Source organism: Otolemur garnettii, unplaced genomic scaffold, assembly GCF_000181295.1.
Source record: "Otolemur garnettii isolate 467f Iridium unplaced genomic scaffold, OtoGar3 scaffold00002, whole genome shotgun sequence".
NCBI classification, from domain to species: domain Eukaryota; kingdom Metazoa; phylum Chordata; class Mammalia; order Primates; family Galagidae; genus Otolemur; species Otolemur garnettii.
In genome coordinates, this window is record NW_003852397.1 from 54,928,246 (window position 1) to 54,931,857 (window position 3,612).

General features: G+C 41.3%; 1 protein-coding gene and 1 pseudogene across 1 annotated transcript in view; one reads left to right on the forward strand and one right to left on the reverse strand.

The window, feature by feature from the left end:
* The window catches only part of OXSR1 (oxidative stress responsive 1), a 143,556-nt gene that overhangs the window by 52,148 nt on the left and 87,796 nt on the right, over nucleotides 1–3,612 (forward strand). The window lies entirely within an intron of this gene.
* Nucleotides 116–1,179, reverse strand: LOC100949062 (annotated as a pseudogene).

Consider the following 3,612-nt stretch of genomic DNA (forward strand, 5'->3'; position numbering starts at 1 on the left):
AAGGTGGGGCTTCCTAGGCCCCTCCCATTCTCTAGGGCATCTGATGTGGAAACTGTGTTGAGGGGAGATTCTCATGAGGTGGGGAACTGAGTAGGCAGGGGCACCCTAGCAGCTGAGGGCCTTTTTCTTCCTCTCGTGCTGTGGCAGGGGCTGGTGGTCTGGGGGTTCTTACTCGTTGGAGGCCATGTGGGCCATAAGATCCACCACCCTGTTGCTGTAGCCAAATTCATTATCATACGAGGCAATGAGTTTGATAAAGTGGTCATTGAGGGCAATGCCAGCCCCAGCGTCAAAAGTGGAAGAATGAGTGTCACTGTTCAAGTCAGAGGAGACAACCTAGTGTTCGGTGTAACCTAGGATGCCCTTGAGGGGGCCCTCTGATGCCTGCTTCACCACCTTCTTGATATCATCATATTTGGCAGGTTTCTCCAGATGGCAGATGAGATCCATGACTGACATGTTGGCAGTGGGGACACGGAAGGCCATACCAGTAAGCTTCCCATTCAGCTCAGGGATGACCTTGCTCACAGCCTTAGCTGCACCAGTTGAGGCAGGGATGATGTTTTGGAGAGCCCCGCGACCATCACGCCACAACTTCCTAGAGGGGCTATCCACGGTCTTCTGGGTGGCAGTGATGGCATGGACTCTGGTCATGAGTCCCTCCACAATGCCAAAGTTGTCATGGATGACCTTAGCCAAGGGAGCTAAGCAGTTGGTGGTGCAGGAGGCATTGCTGACAATGCTGAGGCTGTTTTCGTACTTCTTGTGGTTCACACCCATCACAAACATGGGGGCATCAGCAGAAGGGGCAGAGATGATGACCCTTTTGGCACGGCCCTGTAGGTGAGTCCCAGCCTTCTCCACGGTGGTGAAGATGCCAGTGGACACCACAACATACTCAGTGCCTGCCTCACCCCATTTGATTTTCGTGGGATCTCGCTCCTGGAAGATGGTTATGGGATTCCCATTGATGACAAGCTTCCCGTTCTTAGCTTTGACTATACCATGGGTGGAATCATACTGGAACATGTAGACCATGTAGTTGAGGTCAATGAAGGGGTCATTGATGCTGACAATATCCACTTTGCCAGAGTTAAAAGTAGCCCTGGTGACCAGGCGCCCAGTAGGACCAAAGCTGTTTATTCCGACCTTCACTTTCACCATGGTTCCTCGGGGATGTGGCTGGCGCTGCACTAGAAGAAGTGGCTGTCTGACGAACGGGAGGACCAAAGAGACTTTTTTTTTAGTTTTTTAACTAATTATATTTTAAAAGCTTTTTAACATTTCATGATTCAAGTATTTATGACAGATGGCAAGAAATCAGATGGTGATGGATTCTCTGTTATCCAAATCTGGTTAGCACCTGGATTTGGTTTTCCTTCATCTGAGAGTATCTTTCTTACCTTCATTTCTGAAGGATTGTTTTGTTGGATATAAGAATTCATCATTGGCAGTTCTTTTCTTTCAGCACTTGAAAGAAAGATAATGTGCTACTGAATTCTGGCCTTTGTAGTTTTAGATGAGAAATCTGTTATTTGAATTGGTGTTGACTTACAGGTAATATGTTGTTTTCTCTGGCTACCTTCAAGAGTTTTACTTTCTTTTTGGTTTTCAGAAGTTCAATTATGATATGTCTTTTCTTTTTATTACTTTTTTTTTTCTTTTTTCTGAGACAGAGTCTCACTATGTTGCCCTCAGTAGAGTGCTGTGGCTTCACAGGTCACAGCAACCTCGAACTCTTGGGCTTAAGTGATTCTCCTTGCTTTAGCCTCCTAAGTAGCTAGGACTACAGGCATCTGCCACAATGCCCAGCTATTTTTTAGTTGTAGCTGTCGTCGTTTGACAGGCCTGGGCTGGATTTGAACCTGCCACCTCTGGTGTATGTGGCTGGCCCCCCAGCCATGAAATGTCCTGATAGGGATTTCTTTGGATTTTTTATTATTTATTTATTTATTTTTTTAGGGGGAAGGGTTCCCAATGCTTCTTGCAGCTGTAGGTTTTTGTCTTTGACTAAATTTGTGACATTTTCAGTCTCATTATTTCTAGGGATATTTTTTCAACCCTATGCCTTTTCTCTTCTTCTGTGAATCTGTGATACAAATATTAGATCTTTTGGTATAGTACCATTATCTCTCAGACTCAGTTTTTTTTGAGCTTATTTTGTTTTTTCAGATTGAGTAAATTCTGTTGATTTGTTCTGAAGTTCACTGAGTCTGTCCTCTATTGTCTTTATTCTATGGAACTTACTCATTTTTAAAATTTCAGTTATTTTCAGTTCTGTAATTTTTATTTTGTTCTTTTTTATAACTTCTGTTTCTTGGCAGAGATTTTGTTTTTCTTTTGTTCTAAGACTTCCAAATTGCACGCAGAAGGATTTTCATGATGGTTGCTTTAAAATTCTTTTTAGATAATTTCAGCATCTGATTTCATCTCAGTGTTGGGATCACTTAATTGTCTTTTCTTTCTTTCTTTTTTCTTTTTCTTTTTTTTGGGACAGTCTCACACTGTTGCCTTGGGTAGAGTGCCATGGTATCATTATAGCTCACAGCAACCTCCGTCTCTTGGGCTCAAGAGATCCCCTTGCCTTAGCCTCCTGATTAGCTGGGGCTACAGGTGCCCACCACAACACCCAGCCAATTTTTCTACTTTTAGTACAGATGGGGTCTTGCTCTTGCTCAGGCTGGTGTCAAACTCCTGAGCTCAAGCAATCTATCTACCTAGGCCTCCCAGAGTGCTAGGATTGCAGGTGTGAGACACTGTGCCTGGCCATATTGTTATATGATATGTGGAACCATCCTCTAAATATTTCATATTTATACAGTTTTAAACATTGTGTTGAACACCTTCCTCTGTAATTTTTGTTATTTTTAAATTTTAGCTTTCTATAAAAGGTCAACACAAAAGGAAACTTTAGCTTTCCTTTTCCTCAAAAGGAAAACACATTTTATGGAATCCTAAAAGAGATTGCCAAATTGCTTTTTTCAGAAATGTAGTGATTTATGCTCCTATTAGTAGTATATGAGAATGGTAGATACATTGGACCCTTGCTTGTCTTGCCTATCAAAATTGTAAATTTGCAGATTGTTGGGCCTATTTTTCTATTGGTATCTTACTGCTTTTTTTATTCTGAGATTTTTACATATTAAAAATCATTGTTTCTCAGTTTTTGTCTTTTTTGCTAAAGAAGTGCTGTTTGGAACTTGGGCTCCCTGTACAACAAATGGTCAAGATGGAATCAGTTTGCCAGAGTGTGATTAAAATCTTGACAACAAAATGGGACTGAAGGAAAATTAAGAAAGTTCAATGAACTGGTGATGCACGTATCAGTGAAGTCAAAGAATAATCACTGTAGAGCAGTTGAATAATTATCTAGAATAACTGAAGGTTATGGTGGAGCATGTATATTCATAATTTAGTAATTGGGTAATTGCAATTTTCTAATTGTCCATTTTGGTAATAATAGGATAAAAAGTGAGGAAATAGATAACTGAGGTAGAGTGCAGGAGAAGGTTTTTAGAGATGGCACCAGTAAACTGAGAGGCAGGATACTGCATGACTTGCCTTTGTGATTGTTGAAATTTATTGGATAATGGCAGATGATTTAGAAAGCAA